The 25753-nt window shown below is 37.6% G+C and overlaps 1 long non-coding RNA gene across 1 annotated transcript in view; it reads right to left on the bottom strand.

The window, feature by feature from the left end:
• The window catches only part of LOC144287421 (uncharacterized), a 29132-nt gene extending 5103 nt beyond the window's left edge, over positions 1 to 24029 (bottom strand). The window contains exons 1-3 of the long non-coding RNA XR_013355227.1: positions 23693 to 24029; positions 11509 to 11588; positions 5044 to 5228 (exon numbers count right to left, since the gene is read on the bottom strand). This is a non-coding gene — a long non-coding RNA (uncharacterized LOC144287421). The remainder of the gene's footprint in view (positions 1 to 5043; positions 5229 to 11508; positions 11589 to 23692) is intronic.
• Positions 24030 to 25753: the final 1724 nt, after the last annotated feature.

The following is a 25753-nucleotide window of genomic DNA, read 5'->3' as shown; positions in this document are numbered from 1 at the left end:
TCATGAGTTGTTAACAGTATATCGCCATTTTCTTTCTTTCTTTCTTTCTTTCTTTCTTTCTTTCTTTCTTTCTTTCTTTCTTTCTTTCTTTTCTTTCTTTCTTTCTTTCTTTCTTTCTTTCTTTCTTTCTTCTTTCTTTTTCCTTCTTCTTCTTCTTCTTCTTCTTCTTCTTCTTCTTCTTCTTCTTCTTCTTTCTTCCTCTTCTTCTTCTTCTTCTCTTTTTGTTCTGTTTTGTTGTAGGAACCATGGTATCATTGTTTTGGGTAGCATCGTCCTGAGAACCATTCAGCAGTGCCTGCCTACCACGTGTATGACATTAAAGTGACAGTTCCAGATCTTGTACAGGATAAAGGCGATCTAATACCTGTTTTTCACTTCATAGTCTCTGAGGTCTGTGTTAGTTTAATTGGGAAGCAGTTAATAAATTATTGGAAAGAATTTACCCCTGCTTAGTATTAATAGTCTTTTATCATAGCCCCACAAACTATAAAAGAATAAAACAATAAAGTCACTCTAATCTTTTAAATATAATTTTCAAAATGATAGAATTCACTGACCAACTATATCTGAACATTTTTATCAAGAGACAAAGTGTGGTACTCTTCTCTTGGCTTCTTCTCAATTCATTTTCTGGAGCCTTACATCCTTTATAAATGTACATTGAAATGTAACTTGCCTAAGGAATTCCACTGTAGTTAGAGCATGGACTTCAGTGAATGTCCACATAAATAAACGGTAGTGAAGACATACTTTTCATTCTAAGTCATGGAATGTTACATACAGAAGTAACTCTATTTAGAACACTAATTCTTGTGTCCAATATAAACTTACGTCCTTTCTACAAAGCACTAAAAAGTAAATGTTAACAGATCAGACAAACACAGCCAGTGAAGTTCATTCATTTAAATACAAAATTTAAAGCCTGTTTAATGTGCTTGATGCATTTGCTTTGGAAAAATGTGTACTGTACTCTATCAAAAAGCTAGGGAAATGGATTTCTCAATACAAATACCAAGTAGAATTCTATAATAAGCAATGCATGAAAGCAAATATAGTTTAACCAGACATAAAAATTAAGGAGATTTTTTTGCTTTAGAGTTGGGAAAAGACACCAATCTGAATTATACATAATTTAGAAAATATATGCTTTCAGCAAACATGGAGCACACACATAAACAACAAACATGCATATGCATACATGCGCAAACTCGCATGCACACACACACACACACACAGCATACACTGACATATCAAAACATGTTAGCACTAAATCAACTCTTGGTCAATAATAAATTGCAAACTATTTTTTTCTTTCTCCTGAATTCTGGTATTTTCTATTCCATAAGACCAAGCATATGTTCAGCACATATTAGGGACACTCAATAAATATTTGTTAACTCTGACTTACTTGAATTGAAAGAGTTCAGTTATGTATAGACTCCTGGTTTATGGAAAGCCACTTATATTGGACAGTAGTGGACTGGACTGAGTAAACAGTTTTTTTACAGTCAAATTCTCTTACTGTCTTTCCTAGTATGTTTAACACTGACATCAATGCAGGGACAGTGGACAGAATATTCTCAAGTTGTGAAAATGTGCCAGGGTTGGCTCTTAAAATTACACATTTAAGAAACAGAAGCATGTGACTGTTTTGAAATCCCTTATCTGTTCATATTTGCAGCTATTTTGACATAGTATAGATTTTTCTAGTAAGTCTCTGGTGTGAAAAGGAAACAATGCCTAGCCTTCTGAAGTCAGAGGAATTGTTACCTTAGAGGAGAGTGCATCATGGTGCCCAACTTGGGAAAAATTAACCTGAAAAGAGGATAAGCTAAACAATTCTTAGGATTTTGTTGTGTCAATTCCCCAATTTGGCCTACGTTTCCACATCAGGACGTTTGTAGAACCACCTTTCTCTTTCAAAGCTTTTCTTTTTTATTTTTTTTTCTCATAGAGGAATACACTACAAAGCGGGCTTCTATTTTTGCTTTTGGGGTTAAACTGGCAGAAGCAAAAGGTCACCAGTTTCCTTAAGTGCAACTCTGTCTGCACGGAAACAAGTCACACGCAGTCTGCCGTATCTAAAGTGATCTTTTCCGGGCAGGATGTGGAAGCATGAGGTGTCTCCTCAAGAAAGACCTTCCAAAGTGCCTAATCTAAGGTAAATAATGTTTCAATATTCTCAGGTAGAAGACCCACATTTTTGAAAGCTTTCTTGAGCAAGGAAAAGGTCAGCAAAAATAACCAAAATAAAATGGCAGACCAGATAAGATTATCACTTCACAGACCTAAGAACTGCTTGGGGGTGATGGGAATGTTTGGTCAACAAGCAAGCCATAAAAGGAATCAGGGGTGCACATAGTTTATTGGTGTCATGGAAAGAAAATATTGATCAGACAGGTAATTCCACCTGATAATCTTCAAACACTAGTCAAATAATTGGTGACTGATTTGAAGAGTACAATAGATAATTTTTTAATAATTGCCTTGGTGTGAAAAGAACTCCCTATTTCATTCAGTAGATAGTACTCTGAAGAATGTGAAGAATTATGAGGTCTGATACTCTCTCAAGATAGAATAGGGAGATGTTCAATGGTAGATCTTTCTTTACCTTATTAAACTAACAAACAGATGGAAGAGAAGGGCAAATGTTCAGCCCTTTGCCCATACACAGATCCCCGCATACACATATGTTACTGTGGACTCATAGACTCTTTTCTTAACTTTGCATTGAGCTTAAAAGGATGGAGAATCTTGATTTGAATCAGAGAGTAGGTATGACTCTACTTGGATTCCAGGTATGGATACTTGGTTTTGTGTAGATGTAGCCCTTTCTGGAACAGAAGTCTTTTCTAAGTCTAGGAAACAAGGAGAGATCAGGGCTGGTGCCTTTCTCTGGGGATGGATCTTACCATCTGGCTCACTGGTTAGTATGGACCAGCAAAAGCCTTTTCACAAAAGCTGGGATCAGTATGATTTTAAGCTTGTTTTTTAAAATGAAGCAAATCAATGGTATTGTTTTCCGACTTACAAAGACAGTCCCTTTTTCCTACCATTACATGATTTGCCTGATTTCAGATTCTATTCTGTATTTCCCAGGCACCAAAATACCTTCAGAAAGTCTCCTCTACACAATGTGCCTCTAACCCACTTGCAGTTTATTTTGTGTCCAGAATTTGAGGCAGAGCTGCCAATTCTGTGATAAAAAAAGAAAAAGTGAAAAGAGTTTGTTTTTGCTTCTTTGGTTTAAATTAACATCTGCCATCTTCCTGACCTGAATTCTGACAACACAATTGCTATGAAATATTGGTTTGAACTTAAAACCAGAAATCCTGAATGTAGCTTTCTGCCAAGTAGGTGCTAGTTAGAACCAGCTGCCTGAAACGGAACTGCTGACTGCTTCAAGGTTGCCTGTGATCTGAGCTGGTCGCAGGCAGCGCCTTTTCAAAGGAGAAACTGCCAGTTCAGATACTTCTTCTGGATGGATTAAGATTTATCTATAGCCCAATCAATGTGTTACTTCTCCTCTTGTTTAATTTATCATTGTGTAGATCCCAAACCTAAGCAGAAATAATACACTGTAGCTATATTTAGGAACTTTAAGCAATTATCTTAGGATGTAAGTGGGGGTGGGAAGGTATGTATGTGTGAAAGATGTCAAGGGGAAGAAATGGCATGCCAATAAGTCTGCAGTGGATCATCATGGAACACAGGTTTTGGAAAGAGGCTTTAAATTGTGGGTGTCTAATGGAAAGTACAAATCAAAACCAGGCTCAACTCGAACCTCGTATCTTTTTATGCAACAGGTGACCCTAGATCATCAAAGACAATCAAAAGTTTAACTAATAGAAAAAATTCCCTGTGGGTAGAATTGGCCGTGGTCATCTCATTAAGCACACGGTTCTGTTTTCAACATAATTAGTCATCTAATTACTCATCCAAAATTAGTTAGTGCATTCAGATGCCTAATTAATTATAATTTCATTCAAAGTACTCTGTTGGTAATGCTTTTGTTCTCTGTTCCGACAAATCAAATTATTAAGGGACAGATTTGATTTGGAAATTGGTTTGGGTTGAGTCTTATCATAAACATATTAAAATATTAATGAATAAAACAGTGAGAGTATTAATTTCCATAATATAAATAACCCCACAAACGTTAACTATTTCCAAGGAACACTACAAACATCAGAGCCATGAACCTCCTAGAATCTTGGATTGAGTGTGAAGGTGGAAAGATCAAGACTTGAGTTCAAGCACCCCGCAGCAGGCCTGCCTGGGAGTGTGTGGGGGCTGTCTGGTCTCTTATGACCCATGGACAATGAACAAACAAACTAGTGAACAGTCCATGGCTAACCAGGTATGATTATTCTAAAAGATAATTTACTCTAGAATGTGGTAGTTCATCCACAACTTTAGTATTTTTCCAGGGATAAATTGTAAACAGCTGTTATTTGGGTCTGATCATGCACCCGTCATTCCTCTAAGGGCTTTGAATTTTAGCTCGCTCATTTAATCCTCACAGCCGGCCTTTGAGGTACAGACTGTTGTTAGCCTCACTTCACAGAGGAGGAAAGGAGGCACAGAGAGGTGGGATCCGTGGCCTGAAGCCACCAGAGGGAAGTAATAAAGAACTGCTCTCTAGGCAATCAACTCTAATGCAACGTATCCTGAGTTTTGTCTGAGATATGTCATAAAAATAAAACATCTCTGAAAATGAAGATTGATTATGAAAATATTCATGAGGATCTGCTCTCTTCTCTTGTTGGAGCCTATGGTGATGTGCATGCATGTTCAGGAATGTCAGTGATAAAGGAGCATGCAGATGCCCACTGCCTGCCTCAATGTCATGTGCACTTTCAGGACAGCGCCGCAGAATGCTCTCTTGTTTTTTTCAGAAAATAGCAAGGAGAATGATCGAGGCTTTGAAGGAAAGCGGACTTGGAATGGGGAGTGAAAGCAGAGATCAAGAGAGCTCCAGCTGCATTCAGCAATTGCGAAGAGCAAGACAGGAACGAGGGGGCTGCCTTGGAGATTTCTTACCCGGGATCTGTTCCTCATTGTGGTCCTGGCAAATGTTCCAGTTCCTGGCATATTGGGGGTGCTTTAAAAGTGTGGCCTAAGGCTGCCCTTGAATTACCATCTCTGTCTTCTACTCTTCTGAGGTCTCTGGCGCTGGCCAGCGCATCCCAACTGGTTTGTTTGCAAGGAGTTCTCTGCTTCATGATCTAGTCAAAAAGAATGCAAACACATGTAAAATATGCTTGTTTCCATGCTGGTGGGTCACTGTGAGGCCCAATAAAAGGTAGCTTGATCTAGTGGCCAGTGCTGGCTAGGAGGCCGGACCTTCTAGCTCCAAGCCTGCTCCCAATTGGCAGGGTAACCCAGGCGAGGCCTCAGATTTTTCTACAACATCTATTCCTGTCTGCAAGATGAAGGGATTGGTCTTTTTCAGTCTAAAAATGTATGACACGAATGGCCCCACCCAACTTATTTAATCTCATTTGCCTTCTATACATCACAGAAGTAAAAATGCAAATAATAATGAACGTACCATAATAATAATAATTATGAATAGTAATAATGGACAGCAGGGGCTAACGTGGGGCAGTAAGTGCAAAGGTGGCTTTGATGATATAAAATGACTCAATGAATATTGCTTTGATGTGGAATATAATATTATAGCATCTAGTTTCCTTTTTCTTCTCATTCAAAATGAGCTTCATGGATGCTTTATGCATAAGAGAAGACCCTCTTGTGAATTGGGGCCATTTCTTTTCTTAAAGATTTTATTTATTTATTCATGAGACACACAGAGAGAAAGACAGAGACACAGGCAGAGGGAGAAGCAGGCTCCCTGCGGGGAGCCCTGTGTGGGACTCGATCCCAGGACCCTGGGGTCATGACCTGAGCCAAAGGCAGATGCTCAACCTTGAGCCACTCAGGTGTCCCATGTCTTTTCTAACTACACTGTAAACTACGTTAAAAAACATCTACTTTTTAAAAAATTGGGCCACTGACTCATCTTTCTATTATGGTTCTGAAAGGAAAAATTTAAACTCCTCAAGGGAAAGAGACAAAGCCAGAGAACCCAATTACCCAGCTGAAACTGTACAAATATCAGCTCGCACACCCAGCCTCAGAACAATAGGTATTGTAATGAATTACCCTCTTCCCCTACAGCCCTCTGTTTCAAAGCCCCCCGGTTTGCGATTTTCTCAGAAGGTGGCCCTCCCGTCTGAGCTATAAAGAGGTGATGCATCGCTGCCTTTCCTCATTTGCACCTCCTGACTTTGGTACAAAAATTAAACCATTCGTTTTCATTTTTCTCAAGAGTTTTCTGGCCTTAATGGATGTTTTTATGAGAAGAAAGGCAAGAGAGGAGTGAAGGTGGACTATAGGAAGAGACTAGAGGAAATCTGGAAGGGACAAAGTGTCAAAGGATGCTGGTGAGGGGAGAGTCCAAGCAGAAAGCGGGGAGCTGCGAGCCAGAGGAGGGCTGAGCCCCTGTGCTTTGTGCTCATCTTTCTTCATTTGTTACTTTTCCGCATCCCCCCACTCCTCCCTTTCATCTCCGGTCCTCCTCTGTTTCTGATTGTGCCCTTCAGAACTCACCCGAACTAGAAAGACTCCGTGTCTTTCTTCCCAGATCCTCTTTGAACGATGAAATAATATAAGGTCTATGCATAATTGCTGTGTGCTGTTCAAAAAGCATTTTCTTGAAGGGAGCTTTACACTTTATCCGTTTCAGCTATTAATGTGTGTCTAATATGCCTTCATTCCTAATGATTTTGTCACCATGTTGTTAAGTGTCCAGGATCTACATTTGAACTAAGACACTTTAATTATCAAATTAACACAATTTCATGGTTGATATGTTCAATTTCTCACCATTGGACTTTTTAATTTTTTTATTAACTGGCTCCTTTCTGGTCCTTTCCCCCAATCATACAAAGAAGCGAATAATGCCCTTGTTCTATGTTCATGAATACTTTCCATAAATATCCAGAAATTAGGGGTTGCTTAAGAGAACCCATTCTTGCAACAAAGCCTTCCTTGTAGCTTTTCTTTATTGATTTCTAGCCCATCAATGACATTTATTTATTCCCAGGTTAGGAGCTTCAGTTCACTTGGAAATATAAAATTTTCATAGCTTTTTCTACAACTAATTGCTTGAACTCGGTAGTCTCATGTACACAAAGAAAGGAACTTTGCATTAATGAAAAGGGGCATCTAAAACTCTAGCTGACATTTAACTATGAAAAGAAGAAAGATAAGGGGTTATTTTTTTAAAGTTGTCAAACAGAAATGATAGAAGTGAAGGGGTAATGGCTGAATAAAACTGAAAGTAATTACAAGATCCAGAATAATTAATTTCTGAAGCTCTCGGTAGAGCGGATTCATTGTAAAGTACTTTGCAGTTTCTATCATGTATTAAGCAGCCTGAACACATTTGTTCCTACACACTAGGATTGCAATTTGCCCCCTATGAAATTCAGAGCAGATTCAGAGGTAAAGTAACTATAATAACTTTCAAGTTTAGAAATTCATCTTGGTGAGGTCAAACTGGCTGAATTATTCGCCTGCACTGCCATCTTGTCAAGCATCATTTTTAAATTACTGAGGTGTAACTTATTGAGGTAAATTCACATACTACAAAAAGTACCCTTTTAAGTGTGCAATTCAATGAATTTTAATAAATTTGCATAATTATGCAAACATTACCATAATCCAGATTGAGAACTTTTCCATCACCCCAGGAAGGGAGGTATTCATTTTAGGTCAATTCATCTCCACCCCTTGACCCGGGCGCATCACCGGTCTTTATATATTTTTCTTTATATATTTGCCTTACAGATATTTTGTGTAAATGAAGTCCAGCAATACATGGTCTTTGCATCTGATTTCTTCCATTTACCATAGTGTTTCTGGAGTTTACCCCTGTTCTGGAAACACCATTTCATTAATCTCAATACTGTTGCAACAGTTCTTTTGACAGATTTTGGCCCAAACTGCAGTTCTTCCTACAAATAGTTTTATGGGAGTTTGCCATATTGTGTGGTGCGTTTCCGTGGTTATAAAGATGAATGAATACCAAGTGATGTTGCGGCACAAAGATAATTTTTTTGCATGATCTAAAGAATCTCACACAGAGTGAGATGTGAGAATAAGTACAACTGCAAGAATGGGTCAGATAGAGGTAGCGAGGTATTATTTAGTGACAAAATGTTTGTTAAAGAAAGCTACTTTGAATGGAGGCATAAAGGCAATGTCTGTGAGAAATACTTAGGATGAAATATTTGCATACTTCAATGTGAAAAAAATCAGAAATGGGAATATCTTCATTTGGAGAGTGAAGAGTTAAGATGCAACGGACAAGATTGATCAATAGAAACAAGATGAATACAAATGATTTCTTAGGCATTCATCAAATTAGATAGTAAGAAAATGTACAAAGGGATTTTTTTCCTTAAAGTATTCACAAAATATAAAAGTTTCTATATGAAGAATACCTAGCAAGTGAGTGCCCTCACACTGATTATGAATCTTTAAAATTAAGAGTAAATTCAGTAGAAGTAATTTGTAAAGGGAGAAAAACAGCAAAGATATTAAACATTGATGCACGGCACTGATATTTTTCTGAAGACTTTTTTCAATAAGGTACTATTATTTTTAATTTTTAAAGTGTAGATTTTTTTAAGATAAGCAATATTTTTCAAAGCATCATTTTCTAGCTACTGAACTCAAATTTAGATAATGATTTCTTTATGCAAAATACCTATTTACTAAGGGTTTTGACTGCCTCAAATCATAGCATACTATAGTATTTTTACACTTGGGATTGTTTCTTGAAAGAAATTCTGGCTCAAATTCAGTAGAAATACATTGACAATCTTAAAACGAATATACGAAATATTGGGATCTTCCAGCTGACAGAGTTGGGGATACAGTCAGTGTCAGTTGAGCCATATTGGAGCTCAAGCTAAAAGGGAAATGTGAGTCCTTGTATATATACTTTTATTATTTTTTTAAATAGATTTTATTTTTAATACTGTTTTAGAATTACAGAATAATTAAAAACATAGTGCAGCCAGTTCCCATGTACCTCCTTACCCAGTTTCCTGCTATTAATATGTTACATTAGTATGATACATTTGTTATAATTACTGAATCAATATTGGTACATTATTATGAACCAAAGTACACAGCTTATTCAGATTGTCTTTGTTTTAATATAACACTCTTTTTCTATTCCAGACTTCTATTCAGAATGCTACAGAGCATATAGCCATCATGTCCCCTTAAGTTCCTCTTGGCTGTGATAGTTTCTTAAACTTGTTTTTGATGCCCTTGACAGTTTTGAGGAGCGCTGGCCAGATATTTTTCAGGATGCCCCTCTATTGGAATTTGTCTAATTTTTTGTTTGTTTGTTTTTTGTTGTTGTTTTTCAAGATCAGACTGGGCTAATGTGTTCTGATGAGGAAGATCACAGAAGTAAAGTCCAACTCTTGTATCATAGCAACGTGATGATATATCAAGCATTAATGATCATGATGATGGCATGTAATGTGATCCGTGTTGATGCCAACATGGATCATATGACTGAGGTAGTGTTTGCCAGGTGTCTTCACCAGAAAGTTACTCCCCTTAACTTTCCATACTGTCCCTTTAGGGAGAAAGTCACTATTTACAGTCCATACTTAAGCAGAAGGGGTTTATGCTCTACCTCCTTAAGGGAAGAATATCTACATAAATTATTTCAAATTATTCTGCATGGGATGTTTATATAGTTTCTCTTATTTATTTATTTATTTACTTACTTACTTACTTACTTAGTAAGATCTCATGGATATTTAGACATTCATTTTATAATTTGAGTTATATTTCAACACTACTGTATATTGTTGCTCAACATGTTCCAGTTTTGGCCATTGAGAGCTCCTTTAGTTGGCCTCTATGTCCCACTGACAGAATGCCATCAATGTAGATACTTATTTTCGTTAGCCTACCTTGTTTTCTGGCACTGCCAGATCCTATAAGCTCCATCAAATATATCTGCTGCACAGTCCTCAATTCAACTAATTTGCCCTGCAGCCCTGACTTCCTTTCTTGGAGAATGGTATTAGAAACCAAGATCTAAAAAACAAAAAACAAAACAAAAAAAAAAAAAAAAGAAAAAGAAACCAAGATCTGACCATTAGTGTACTTATTGCTACTGGAGTGTCCATTGCCTCCAGTCACTGAGCTGAAAGAGCAAAGAAATAGATGTATGACCATAATGTTTTTAAATGAGAAAGAAAAACTTTTTATGGGAGCTAAGGTAGCTAGTAATCTGAAAATGAATTATTCTACACATATAATATTCTCATTTGTTTTCATGTTAAATTGTGTAAATATTTCATATTAGCTATTTTCCCCAATACTTCCATTTTGGATACTTTTATTCAGCAGATATTTGAAAAGATTTTTTTAATGCATTTTAGGAGAATTAAATTTAGATGCTGCACATTTAGAACTCTTCTCGATTCACTTTAATTTGCTACAAATTACTGATTTACCCAATTAAAAATAGGAGTCCATCGAATGATATTTATGCTGAATCAATTTATTTCAAAATACAATGATAAAAGATCACATTTAAGTCTTGAATGCCTTTTGAATTCTCACCACTTAATCTGTTTGGTTCATCCCCTGCTTTTTAGGAGCAATTTATAATATCTTCCAACTCAGAAGCTTTGTTTTGAATTTTTGCAATTTGCTAAAACTTTCCTAAGTTGACTTTCTTTGGATATTCAACATATTAAATATGAGTAGAGATTTTCAAATGACTTTGAACAAAATTGCAACTAAAGTTCAATATTACTTTAGGTATGAAATCAATTCTTCAAAGGATCAAACATTTCAAAACCTAACTGATGTTGGGTGGCAGAGTTAACTGCCATGCCAAAGGATTTTTTCTTATCAACTTCCTTCAAAAATTTGGAGTTGAGTTTTTGTAAGTGTAAAAATACTAAAATATTTGCGATCATTCTATATTTGACATAATATTGAAATTTATTTGGATGCAATTATGAATTATGTATACACCATAACGAAGATCTTAGGTTTCTTAATTTAGTTAAAGAATTGCTTTACCATAATGCTGTGACCAAAATATATATTATGTGTTATCATTAAAAGCAAACACATAAAACAACAGAACATATTGTCTTATCTTCAATGTTAAACTTTTCATTTGACTTTATAATAACATTTGTAATCATGTTTCACCTTTAACAGAAACTCCAAGAACCTTCCCCTGATTCTGCGAACTGAGTGAAAACTTAGAAGTCTTATTAGGATTAACTTCTTTCCCCTTTGAAGCACCTGATGGCACTGGTATAAAACTGGTGCTGTTTATTTAACTCCTTGACATATTCTTCCTCCAATGGAGCCAACATATGAAAGATTTCACTTTTTGCGAATGCACATGAAAATCTGGTATCAAAAAAACATAGTGTGGAGTACCTGGCTGGCTCAGAGAGTGAAACATGTGACTCTTGATCTTGAGTTTGTGAGTTCAAGGTCCATGTTGGGTGTAGAGATTACTAAAAAAAAAAAAAAAAAAAAAAAATTAAAGAAATCAGTGAAATTAATTGAAAGAGTCATTGATCTAAATGAAACATCATGCTTTACTGAATAATATGTAAATAAGCAGCTTTCCTAAAGCCGTCAGATAATATTTGGGTCAAGTCTCAAAAATAAAAACAAGCTTTAAAAGTAGATACTGGGGCTCTTTCAGAAGCAGTTGGTGACATCATTAGGACCCTCCTCCTCTCCCTCTGTGGATGGTGAACTTTGAAAAACAAGCTAATCCATGCAATTGCTTCATCAACATTCTTAGAAAATGGAAACTCAGTGCCATATTTTCATTGAAAATAAATATATTTTTAGTTTTTAGTTGTCCAAAGTATTTATTGGAAAATAAGGAAAAGCATCATAAAACAATAATAAACAGTTGCATTTTTTTTACTGTAGGCTAAAGAGAGGACAGAGTCCTCTCTATCTGCTCTGTATCATGATGGCTCAGTCCCTATTTCCTACTCATTTTTTCACATCTATACAGGCTAGAGTTTCTCACATTTCCCCTGGAGACAGTTCACTTGGAGCTCAGTGGCTTCATGACTCTCACAGCACAAGGCAGTGGCCACTCACAACTGGCTATTGTTTGCATTTGACAAGCTGAAACAGTGGTGCAAGGTACTTCTCTTCTACTCTGGAGACTGGAAGAGTTAGCTGGCCCAATTACCTGAGTTTGAATCCACTTTGTTTTAGCTATCTTGCACTCTCCTTGAAAAGAAAATCAAGATACATGGTCAGTCTGGTTGTGACCAAATATCTCCTGGCTTATGCACAAGCTTCAGCTATGCAGAATAAGGACCAGGAGCTTCCAGTCTTGAGTTTATGGACCATGGGGAACCTGTGGTTGGGCTTCAGGGAGATCCCAAAACTGATTCATGGCTTTCATCAATTCTCAAAGAGGTTAACAGCTATTAAGAAAAATTATTTGAAACTTGGAAATTAGGCAAAAAATGCAATTGTATGTATGCTCTTTCCATATCATATTGGGTTATTGTTCATCAAGTTTACCCAATATATATTCAACATGTTTGACTTGGTTGTTTGCTTTATTACTATAGGGTAGGCTCCATGAAGTTACATGTTAATTGTGGATTTTTGTTCAGTAGGAAAAAAATAATCCCAAAAGACTTTGTTAGGTTTTTTGCTGTTGTTGTTCTATAGGATTTTAATCAGTTTTCTATTTAGCTTATCCCATCTCATTCGAATATCCAACTTTTTAAATGCATCTCCAGAGGATATATCCAAACCTCTCTTCTTCAGATGTTCTTGGATCCAGATTTGTCATCTTCCTGGTTCCTCCACTAATTAAGGAGATGAATAAAACCCTTGAACACCTTCATTCTATTTGGGTACACAGAAAATATTCTTAACTTTTTGGAAATTATACATTGACAGTCCAAAATATTAAGAACCTCTGGTGTAGAGGGCTATCTGAAAGACACGAGGGGATACGTTTCTCATTCATCTCCCTACCCCCATCATGGAGTCTATAAAGCAAGGACAAGGATGTGTCCTAAACATAATAGTTATTTTGGAAAAAAGCAAAGGAAATTGGCTTTTATTCAGGAATCAATGAAAACAAGGATCTCCCTGTATGGTTGGGACAGGTCTGTAAAACATAACTCCTGAGATCCTCTGATCTCTGTCTGTATACTCTTCTGTGGTTATACCAAATTCACAGCTGCAAGTGCCTGTTCTCAAAAAGGAGGTTTTTCAGAATGGGGATCAACAAACAACCCTTCTTTCCATATCCAAAACACGTCTACACACAGAAGAACCGTATCAGGAGTGGAAAGATCAATCATAGGGAAAAGTGCATTATCTATGGTGGGCTCAGAAAAACATTCATTGATAATTTTATCCATCCACACATGCACTGATTTATTATTTCATTCAAAAAAGTGCTTGTGAGTACTTTCTTCATGTCAGGTGCCAGTTGAGGTTCTGGGGTTTCAAGGCAGATGTGGGTGGGGATTAAGCAATTAGTATACAGCTAACATATAGTAAAGTTTCAGGGAATATAATGGGGGCTAGGTGGGGATGATCCTTACCTACATTGTGGAGGAGATGACAATTTGGTGTCTCCTATGGTTGAGTGACAAAAGATGGAAGCAAATTGGAGAGACATGGGGAGTACAAATGGAAAGAACATAGCACCTCACCTCATGACTCTGGAAGGATTTGAGTATGAGGGAGGCACAACATTCCAGAGACATTGTGGTGTGAAAGGAAGCATAAGAAGAGTTAGCAGAGGCCAACTCAAAAAGGATTTTGAAGACCATCTTAAAAAGTTTTGTTTTGATATTTTCTAAATAGCACTTATAACTAGACTTCAAGTATTACCAAATGGTCAGGCTCTAGGGAAGAACTTTGGGGTATATTTATCCAAAAGAGAAACCTTCCTCAACCTTTATCTCCTGTTTTTTCTTTCATGAACTTCAAACTTTGATTGGAAACATAGGCACTGATTCAAACTGAAAGCTGGGCAATCTACCTTCACTCCTAAAATCACTATGTACTGATAGAAATAAAAGTTGGGGCACCTCGGGGGGCTCAGTAAGTCAAGCATCCCACTCTTTATCTCAATTCAGGTCTTAGTGTCAGGATCATGAGTTCAAGCCCCATGTTGGGCTCCATACTGGGTGTGGAGCCTACTTAAAAAAAGAAAAAGAAAGAAAGAAAGAAACAGATGTTAGCTAAATCATGAACTGTTCTGTATGGGAAGTAAAGCAATAAGTGAGGTAATAGGTTGAGAGAGGGAGGTATTTGGTCTGGACAGAGCAACAGTCTGTACATCTGTACAGCTGAAGGGAAGAGGAGGGTGCCTCCAGGGAAGGATTTTTAGAACACGCATTTCGAAAGTTTAAAATGCAATTAAAAAAATAATTTAAATAATTTAATTAAAAAAATAAAAGTTCTTCATTTGTTTCTAAGCAGCAGGAAACAAGCGACCACAGACTTGTTAGACCACATATAGTAAGGTGCACTCTATAAAGAGCCAAAAAGCACTTTACTTTAGGATACCCCTCCCCCCACCAAAACAACCTTGCAGTAGTGCCTTTGTGCATGTAAAAATATATTTCAATCTATAAATATTTGCCATGTAACCTTTCTTGGTAATAAATCTACTTCCAAGGAATTTATGAAAAGACCAGAGGGTAATTTATTTCATATGAAATTGTGGATTTGTAATTCCAAATGTGTTAGTTTTATGAATCATTTTCTCAGACTATATATTAGTGCAGATCCCTATTTTTTAATTTTTAATTTTTTTTTCTTTTTTTCTTTTTATTTTATGATAGTCACACACACAGAGAGAGAGGCAGAGACACTGGCAGAGGGAGAAGCAGGCTCCATGCACTGGGAGCCCGACTCGGGATTCGATCCTGGGTCTCCAGGATCGCGCCCTGGGCCAAAGGCAGGCGCCAAACCGCTGCGCCACCCAGGGATCCCTTAATTTTTAATTTTTTAAAAAAATTTAGTACATATTTGTTTACCAATTGGAAGATTAACTGTGATCGATTTCTTTGGATAGTCTTCACTTGTTACCTCATAAGTGAGCCTTTTCTCACTATAAACCCCTTCAGCCTGTCAATGAAAACATTTGCTGTTTTCTGAGCACCCTAAGGAGTGATAACCCGCTTACCAGCGCTGGGTCCACCTGCCCAGCAGGTACTGGGTGCAGAGTGGAGAGAAGGAGAAACATTGTGATTTCCCTTAGTTAATTCTCTGATCTACCGGTGTTTCTGTTTAGAACACAATCACAACCTAGCTACAGAAAAGAAACTCCAGTGAATTTAAGAACTGAAGTCACCACTGCAAAGACCTAAGGCCATTTTTGTCAAGATTACTTTAGAGTCCCCTGTGTTGGATGCATATCTCAGCCATTTTGGTGGTAAATGCTGGAAGGCTGTGGAGGCCAATCATTTTTACTTAGATTTTACAAGTAATTATTTACATGCAAACATAATGATATGAAATTTCCAAACTGTATTGTGTTTTTCATATAAGCAGGACTAGGCTCCAAATTTTATTGTTTTCTCAATATATATAAATATAGACATATAAATGTGTTATATATATAGGTATATATGAATATAAATAAATATGTATATATAAAATATATATTAATATGTAAAAAATATATATTAATATGTAAAATGTATATATATTTATATATATATAAAATATATATAAATATATATATATATATGGAGACAGAGAGATATGAACAGTAAGAACATTGTATAGTCTCGTCAAAAACCTGCAGAGAAACTAAGGAAAATAAATGTACCTTTTCTCACTTGTCAGGAAAATATTTTTTCATGATTACAAAAAAATTGTTGTAAGCTTATTTCTTCTGGCATCTTTCAAACATTTAACATAACTTCTTCAGAAACTCCACAACTGAAAAACAAACATGCAAACTCTCCAGAACTATTTTGCATTCTTTGAAAAAGAATATAAATTGGAGACAGAAGTATATATGTAATCAAAGAAGAGTCACAGTTCAAGTCTGAACTTAGCCAACGAAGGCAGGTGATCTGGAGAGTTATTCTCATTTGGGAGTCCATTAACAGTCCATAAGTCTTGTTCTGGAAGCAGTGACAGTCTGACTAGAAATTTCAAGCCACAAGCCATAGCAACTTCAGCTCCTGGCAATAAATGTACTTTCAACTTTAAAACATGCTAATTGATAAGCATGAAAATTCTGAGATATTCTTCTCATAAAATAAAGCATAGATCAGCATGAAGGAGTGTTATCAGCTTCTGGCTAGGAATGCTCTGTAAAGTCTTTAGGGAAAAAAAGTTGATAGAAGATCAGCAAAGTTTTCAGGAGTGAAGGCAAAACCTTCCATGTTTTAGGAGATGAGAGGAGAGATTTCAGCGAAAGCAAAGGAATAAAAGAGCTCCCATTGTGTTCTAGGAACAAGAGAGCTACAACGATCTGTGCTGGAGAAGACAGGAAAGGTGATTTCATCCCATTGACGAGGTAAGGAGTGTGTGCCGCCTGCCAGAGGCAGGAGGAATAGTTGCTGTCCTGTGTTAGGATGTGGCAACCACAGAGCAGCTTGGCAAGGGGTAGGGACCACACCTACAGATGGGAAGGCAGGTCTAACTGCTACTCTAGTTGAGGGCTTGAGGTAAGGGGATGGCAGAAGGGGGTAACAGGCAAGTTGGGCTGACTGGGCCAAAGCAGAGGAAGAGAATGAAGATTGGGTTTGAATGGTCTGAATGTCCCGGTTGCTCATCACTGTGTGGATGCTAAGTGCTAAGGCAGTGCCTGACACAGTGCAGACAATAACTAGGGGTGGGATTAATGAATGGAAGGACAGAGTTGAAGATGACACCAGTATTTTGACCTTACCCAACTGATCTCGATAATTCTACCATTTAGAGGGAAAGAGGCTGGGACATGAAGCTGGTTTGAAGATGAATACGATAATTTAACATGCGGAGTTGGAAGTGAAGGTGATTTACCCAAGAGAACGCATGCAGCAAGCAATGCAACTCAGGCAGAAAGGATTTGGTAATCTTCTGTATAAAGACAATAGGGGAGTCTTGGGACTGGATGGTACATTCAAGAAACAGCGAATGGAAGAACAAATTTGGGTTCAAATTTAGAGCCACCACCAGGCCTTCCTGTAATTATCAGCATAATCTGGTGAGGTGGGCACAAAAATGTCACTCGTGGTAGAAGAGCAGCCTGGGCATGAGAAAGATAGCACGGCCTGTTGAGGAGCATGGGGTTTGGGAACTGTAGAACCAAGGGCAGCTATTTGTACTCCAGGGCACAGCAGCCTCAGAATGAGGCCCAAGGGATAGATATTGGAAACTGAGCAGAGTCCACAGTTGTCATTGAGACCCTCCAATGTACTTTGGCTTGGCTGGCTTTGACTTCCAAAGCAAATACAAACCAGACCTTGTCTTATACCTAATCTCACTGCTTGTTCCTTTCCCTACCAAATTATTCTGTTCTGGTTGGAACTCTCTGTGTATTTATAGTCACTAGTTTAGCTATCACATTTCAGTTCAAACATAAGCCATTAAAATGACTTATAAGGTAAAATGTAAATCTTTTCCCAGCAAGCAGTCTATTTATACATTTTTTTTTTCTTGAAAATAATTAAGGGCTTATTCATGCTTTTGGATTTCTTTCTCCTGACATGCATTTTTATATCACTATTAGCAAATGGTATCAGACGCAAGATAATCTCCTCTAGCTATCCACAGGAGGAAAGCAAATATGTACCGAATCACACCTAGAGTTATCTACACCTCGGCTTTCTGAAGCTTTTTCTGCCTTACACTTATTTAACAATGAGGTGGATCCTGGCCCTGGTGCAGAGCAGGATAGGTACTAAGATTAGCAGAATGGATTGATTAAAGTATTGCATGCCCCTCCCGCCCCCGCCCCACCCATGCAATGACCCATCACTGAGAAGAATCTCAAGTGGTCCCTCCAGAGAGGGATGAGGGTCTGAAATCAAGAAGGAAAGAGTGGTTTAAAGGAAGCCTTGGCTAGTTCAGAGCTGGTTCATAAGCTCAAATCACTTCCCCACCCCAAAGATAGAGCCACTCCTGGGCCCAGAAGTGTATTTCTCCATCAACTGAAATTTAAATATCACGGCAACATGTCTTACAAGAGTTTATTGAACTGAGATATATTTCACTCAGATGGGGATGCTGTGGCCTTCCAGAACAGGTTGACTTTTCAAAATGACTTCCTAATTTTCCCCACATTGCTCTCCTTCCCAGATTAAGAACATATTTATGACAGAAAACTGTAATTCATCTTTGAATCCCCACAGCCTGGCATAGAACTTGACAGATACCAAGTACCACAAAATGGTGGATGCATGAAAGAGTCAAAAATCAAGGTGAAGATGTTAAGATGTCATCCATGTTAAGATGGATGACACTAAAGTCCCGTTTACCTTTCAGGATTCCCAGAGTTTACCTTTTACCCCAAGACAAAGCTCACATGGTCTGGTGTTTCTCTTTCTCTCTCTCATCACTAGCTCCCACCACAAACAAAACAAGATGACCAAATGCAACAAAAAGAAGTTAACAGATAAAATTAATCACAGAAAAGAAGAGTCTGACATTTGACTGAATGGATCAGCTGGGCTAAAGAAATTAGGGAAAAGAGCAGAAACAGATAGAACAGTGGGACAGCAGAGGGTACTCTGTAGAGAATGGCTTCAATGTTCCTGCCATGTCATAGCACAGGGTAGTTATCAAAGCAGTGCTTCTCACTCTGTGATCAAGACCCCTGATGGCTGAGAAATCAGTGTATGGGTTGGTGTGGACTTCACAAAGCGGAACAGAAGAGCAATAGCATCAAGTGAGAGGTAAAAGAGGAAAATTCACGAAACTTCTGATATACTTGTGCATGTAGAAATAACCAGGTCGTAGTCTCATGAGTTCATATTAAAAAAGGTTGGAAAAACAGTGTATAGAGGGATGCTAAAATAAATTATGCTCTGAAAGGTAGGGGGATTTCATCTTCTCTAGGCCTAAGATACTTTCTCCCTAATTGCTCTGGCTGACCATCTCCGAGCTGTGACAAGTCACCACCAGACCTATTCCATAAAATCACCGACTTTGAGTGGCTACAGGCATAGCTTCACCATATAAAAGACACTGCCATCTGTGGGGCATTTTTCAAATACTATAAAGACATTGCTGGTTGCAGGGAAGGTCAGGCTGATTTGATTCTATAACAGAAAAGCCTGTTCGAGAATACGTGAAAAGAAAAGTCCTTTCATTATTTTCTTACTCCCTTGGCTCTCAGCTGACAGAAGGCTTAGTGCATCTGTTAAGTGCTTCACAGAATAACTTGGAATCAATCACGAGGAGCACACTTATTGTTTGGATGCAAATTTTGACTAGAATGACTTGATAAAAATTTATTGACCTTTGCTGCAAAAAAAAGTGTTCATTAATTATCTATCCTTCATTTTCTTAGAAGACCCATTTTAATATAGCTTACTCTCTCTATATGTTATGTCCATGTTCCATTTAGATTTTATTTTTTTTAGATTTATTTATTTGAGAGAGAGAAAGAGAGAACGAGTGCTTACATGCACGTGCATGAGTGTGGGGAGGGGCAGAGAGAAAAATTTTCAAGCAGATTCCCCACTGACCCTGGAGCCCTATGAGGCTCGATCTCATGACGCACAAGATCACGACCTGAACCAAAATCAGCAGTTGGACATTTAACAGACTGAGCCACCCAAGCACCCCACGATTTTGTTATTTATATCACTACTATTTAGTTAGCTTCTGTACATATGTATTTGTTTGTTGATTTACTCACTTTCATTCATCATCACTGAATTTTAACAATGTTCCAGGTTATATGCTAGATGCCAGGGAATGAGAAGACACGGTTCTGCCTTTAGGAAGGTTGTAGCTTAGCTGGGGAGAAAGACAAATAGAAAAGCCAGTGTGATGAGTTTCTTGATAGGGTGCTCTGGGAATACTGAGGATGGACATTAAGATTGGACCAAGTGTCAAAGAGAGGAATCCTGGAAAAGTGATTCTTGAGTTTTTTTTATAGTTTATCCTGCACTATATGAGGAATTTGAGATTCCAAATCTTTTGTGTTCATCTTATCATTTCCCTTAGTGGGAAGATAAATGTTATTCTAAGAGCTAGGAGCTTTCCTGACTGGCCCCATGTTTTTTTCTAACCTCGACTTCGATTCTCATAGGTGAATTAAATGCATTCCTGAAACTGGTCGATTGACTGCTCCTACATATATTCTTCCTTGATTTCTAATTAATTATTTCAAAACCCACACCAGAGAAAGTGGAGATCATTAAATATGTCAATTCTTTTCCTTCTTCCCAGCTAAAACTTTTGGTTGTATCCATACCCAATCCAAATTCCATCCCTCTTGCTTCAGGGAAAATACATACTTTCTCCTTCCTCTTACTGACCATCACTCTATGTTCCCTATGAATTTGCCCTCATCTCTCTTTCTGCCTCTTCTCTCTCCTGCTCTCTCTCTGTATTTTACCAGGCGGTTGCATCCATTTTGTGGCTTCGATGACTGCACAATGACTGATGACTCTGAAAACAATGTCTAGCTAAGACTTTTCACTCCAGACCCCCACCTGCATTTCCAGCTGAGACTGGAACCAGTTCTACTTTTCAACCTGAAGGAAACAATATTAATTAGATGGAAATAGATTAATCAACTATTATTTGTGCGAGAATAAATGGACATCAGTGTTAGCTGAGTGGCGAGATCCAGTATATATGCTAAATGGCCTTTCCTATGTCATATAATCCTCATGACAACTCGATGTGATAGGTATGATTGTTATCTTAATTTTATTTTTTATTTATTATTTTTAAAAAAGATTTTAATTATTCATTTGACAGAGAGAGAGAGAGAGAGAGAGAGAGAGAGAGAATGCTTGCACAGGCAGGCGAGGAGCAAAAGGGTAGAAGGGGATCAAGCTCTCTGCTGAGCAGGGAGCCTGATGTGGGGCTTGATCCCAGGACCCCAGGATCACGACCTGAGCTGAAGGCAGACATTTAACAGACTGAGCCACCCAGGCACCCCTGTTAACCTAATTTTAAAGATAACAAACTTTAGAGAGACAAATTAAAATTTTCTCCAGGCCATGTACTTCATACTTAGCAGAATGCAGTCACAAACACAGGCCTAATCATAGTCCAAATTCCTTGTTTTAAAAACCTCACTATATTGCTCTCAAATATAAAGACTTTTTTAAGCATTCTTCAGTGATTTGTGTTCATTTCACTAAAACTCCTACGAGTAAATATGTTGTTTATCCTCTAGCTTTGCCAACTAGAGACTAGAATACAAGGAACATGAGGAGGGGCTTAAAAATTAAGTGTGCTCACATAGTGAAGGGCATATCTGGGAATTAAATACAAATTTAGCAATGCATATTATAGAGCATAATGAACCAGCACAAACTACAAGAGTAAACTTTAAAAATTTGACTCTCACACCGTTTACATTTTGAATTTCAGTAAATTTTGAAGACTGTCTGTAATATTGATATAAAAATATTTATTTGATAGAATATAGCTTTTCTAAGCTCATATAAAAGCAAGACCTAGTAATTCTTAAAATCGCTAATCAAGAGAGCTTGCCTTTCTTTTTTTAGTATTATTTTAAAATGAGCATCCTTAGGAACTATTCTTTTTCAGTACATTATGAGCTAAACTCTTTTGTGATTTGTTATCTGTGATGACAAAATGAAATATTACTGCATAAATTCTTTTTTTCCCTAAAATAAGAGCTAACTGCTGAGACAGCTCCCATGAATAGGTAGATAAGACTGGCTTCAAATGACCAAAAGAGGAAAATCAACCTATCAAATGCCTTACAAAGTCAAGCAAAGAGAGATAATTTTGTTCCTGAATAATCATAAGGTCTTGGAAAGAAACAATATTAAATTGCTTGCTTACGGACAATCTAGAGGACTGGGTTTTTGTTCTGGTGGATAGATATCTCTCTCCTGATTCCGTGCACTCTCTCACAGGGTCATAAGGAGTCTTATCCCGTGTCGTTGACAAATCAAAAAAAAAAAAAAATCCCTAAAGAAATAATTCTAAAGGACAGAATCAACAGGAAGAAGATAAAATGACAAATGTTAAATTTGAACAAACTATTTGGAGGATAGATGGTAAAGTCAATTATGGAAAAATTTTGGTTATTTTCAAAAGCCCAATGCAAAAAAGCATAATTTCTCACCGTTTTCCCCCAGAAGTTATGGGCTTAAACATAGGCAGTACCTAAATATAAGCTTTTGCTAGTATTTGTATTATTTTCATTACTGAAGAAAATACTATGCAACTTCCCTGATTTAAACCTTCTCCCATTCATTGTTTTCAGAACACTCCAGACAAGTCCTGGCTCATCCTCAGTAGCTTACTGCTTGGAGTCCAGCAAACATCCTGTCTGATTGTTGCAGTTAATATTCTAGGTTTAGGCTGAGAGTCTGTGAGTAACTTCTACTCTTGTGCGATTATTCAGATGGCCACAGGCTATGGGCCAACCACTCACAACAAACAGCTTCTGCTGCTGACCGGATGACACTTGGCACAGAACTAGACATCTAATAGGTTCTTACTAACAATTTTCATTACAGCTTAGTAGGTAACTCTCTGGCTATGTCTATACGGTGCAACCAAATTATCCTTAGGTAAGAGGTCTTGTGATTTCTGACTCTCTTATTTTTTTTTAAGATTTTATTCATTTATTCATGAGAGAGAGAGAGAGAGAGAGAGAGAGAGGCAGAGACACAGGCAGAGGGAGAAGCAGGCTCCATGCAGGGAGCCCGATGTGGGCCTCGATCCTGGGACTCCAGGATCATGCCCTGGGCAGAAGGCAGGCGCTAAACCGCTGAGCCACCCAGGGATCCCCCTTTCTTATTTTAAAGTCATGTCTACCTATCTTGATTCTTAAAAGCACAATCTCACTTGTGCTGTATACAATACCATGTTTCGAATTTGAAATGTATTTTTTTTAAATTTTATTTATTTAAGAGAGAGAGAACACAAGCAGGGGGAGCAGCACAGACAGAAGGAGAAGCAGATTCCCTGTTGAGTAGGGAGCCCAATGTGGGGCTCGATCCCAGGACCCTGGGATCATGACCTGAGCTGGAGGCAGATGCTTAGCTCACTGAGCCACCCAGTCCCCCCAGTTTGAAATGTATTTTAAGAAGAGGTGACAAAATTTTCCTTGAAAGCTGCTCTGATATTTTTCTTGGATATAATGAATGTAGATATTGATTAATTAAAAAGAAAATCCCAATATCCTGTCTGAAGTAGTTTGGGACCTAGAACAGAAGGAAAGGTGTAAAAGTTGTTAGTTGTAACATGAACGTAGTGAGATAGCGTTGAATTGAAATATATCTTTCGAGAACCATCATAGCATCAAATTAAATATGAAATATAAGCATTTAATTTCACATAATCTTATGTTTTCCTTTTTAAAAGTTATCTTTAATAATTTTTTATGACTTCATATCCAAAATATCAGTCATAACACTGATATGCCCTTGAAATCACTACTTACCTTTAGAAAATAATACCCACGCAGTGGTCATGGTCTGTAGAAAAAATATGAGTCCTCTCATATAAAAAATATCTCATACCACCTATGCACATTAGGCTATTGATTTATCACTTCTGAAAAATCTGATTTACTTGGGAATCCGATTAATGGTGATGAGCCTGTCCTTAAAAAGATTCTCCATCGAATTCCTACACTATTTGTTTTTAAAGCAAGTTCCATGGGGCCAATCAGCTCTTCAAACCATTGTTTTTCAATGCCTTGACTATCAGTTGTGGTTCCCCCAACTAGCTCTTGCTCTTACGGCCAAGGAGAGCCATCTTCTGAGCAGTTTCTCTTTATTGTGTCAGAGAAAACAAAGTTGACTCTGTTCTGGAGGGATCTCTTTGTAGCCTGCATAGCAACATTGTAACAAAAGCCAATCTTAAAATATGCAGTACTCAGATAATTTCTAGCCAAGAAAGATGAATTCATTTGGAAGTTCAAACTAGCTATGCCATTGGCTGTTGGTACTGTCAATTAGCAGGATTTATTCACATTTAGTTTATCAAACCAAAAATGGTGACTACCATTTATCATAACATAACATCTGGAATTTCCAAGACATTCTGTCAGGATAGTTGGTATTATACCTGTTTCGTAGATGAAGAGACAGGCTTAAAAAGGTCTAGGCAATTTCCTCAAAATCATAGGAACTTTGTTGAGGTGGGGTTGAATCTCAAGATTGTATTGTTACAGAGGTCAATCCTAGAAAAACACTCCTGATCACTGGACAATATTTGAGGTGTGGCTAGATGGTTATATTAGGTAGAGCTTTCCAGAGAAAAACAGACTATATATATAGTCTGTATACATACTGTATATATATATATATATATATACACACACACACACTAATATATATATATATTATATATACTACTGTCTCTATATAGTACTTATACATACATATATATTAATATTATATATACTACTATATATAATATTATATATATTATGAGTATTATGAGTAATATGAGATTATAGGGGTTGACAAGTTCAGAATCTACAGAGTAGGCTAGCAGGCTGAAGACCCAGGGAGGAGCTGATGCTGTGATGTTACAGTCTTGCATCCAAAGGCCATCTGGATGCAGAATTCCTTTTTCCTGGAGAAGCACAGTCTTTTCTCTTAAGGCCTTTTAACTGATGGGATGAAGCCTACCCACATCATGGAGAGAGTAATCCATTTTACTCAAAGTCTACTGATTTAAATGTTAATCTAATCCAAAAAAATACCTTCATAGTAACTTCTAGATTGGTGTATGACCAAGAACCAGGTACCATAACCTAGCCAACCTGACATGGAAAACTCACCACTACAGTGCACTTTAGGCAGAAATATCAAGAATCTGGCTGGTGATTAACAGTTTCAGAACCTTTCTGAGGTTCTATGATTTCATGGTGCTCCATGAGAAGCAACATGCAGGTGGTATGAATGCTTTTAGCTGAGCCAGGAGACAGGTCCTCAAGGAGTTCACCATCAAATAAGAGAATCAACACGAACACAAAGAAGTCCCAATAAAGATGAAGTTCACAAAGTGACTTTCTTGATTTCTTATAAATAGCTCATGGACATTTGCCAGTGCTTTTGGTCTTGACCTCTTTCCTGAACCGTGGTGACTGGCCATATTTCAAGAATGAGGAAGCCGAGATCAGCAAGGTCAAGATTGTAAGTCAACAAGACTTAGGCTGAACGGAGATGTATCATCTAGCCCACCCCTTTCCTGCTGTCTTGCTTGCTGCCTTTGCTTTATCAATCCAGTGTGGTGGGGGTAACAGAGTGATTTTGGGCAGGAAATCAGCGTTTGCATATAAGTTGGCCTGGACTTCTAGTGGAATCGCAGAACTGCTTAAATATTCTTGACCAGATAGTAATCCTCTTGTTTCAGATCATGTGCCTTCACATTTCAGGAGGAGAGCATGGGCAGCAGTGCATGAGGAAGGCAGGCCTGGCTATGCCAAGGTCAATTGCACAGGCTTCAGGCATGGACATCGCAGCCAGATGACCTTAACGTCCCCGATCTA

The sequence above is a fragment of the Canis aureus genome, chromosome 17 (genome assembly GCF_053574225.1).
Source record: "Canis aureus isolate CA01 chromosome 17, VMU_Caureus_v.1.0, whole genome shotgun sequence".
NCBI classification, from domain to species: domain Eukaryota; kingdom Metazoa; phylum Chordata; class Mammalia; order Carnivora; family Canidae; genus Canis; species Canis aureus.
This window is presented reverse-complemented; position numbering and strand designations above follow the sequence as displayed.